The following is a 336-nucleotide window of genomic DNA, read 5'->3' as shown; positions in this document are numbered from 1 at the left end:
GGAGGGAGGGAGGGAGGGAGAGAGAGGGAGAGGGAGAGAGAAACTGGGCCAGCCTACAAAATCCCAAAAGCTACTTCGGCAGCGACATACTTTCTCCAGCAGGGTTCCATAATCTAAAGGTTCCTTCTAAAGTTTCCATATTTTCTTCCAAACATCACCACCACCTGGGGACTAACAGTTCAAACATGAGTCTATGGGGGCACACTTTACACTCAAACCACACCATGGAGTACAATGGGGTAAATTTTAATATGGATTTGGAGGCAGGTGCATCCCTGGAACTTGCTGGCCTGCCGACCTAGCCTATCTGGTAAATTCCAGGCGAGCAAGAGACTG

The sequence above is a fragment of the Mastomys coucha genome, unplaced genomic scaffold (genome assembly GCF_008632895.1).
Source record: "Mastomys coucha isolate ucsf_1 unplaced genomic scaffold, UCSF_Mcou_1 pScaffold22, whole genome shotgun sequence".
NCBI classification, from domain to species: domain Eukaryota; kingdom Metazoa; phylum Chordata; class Mammalia; order Rodentia; family Muridae; genus Mastomys; species Mastomys coucha.
The sequence above is the reverse complement of the archived record's forward strand: the minus strand, read 5'-3'. Positions refer to the sequence as shown.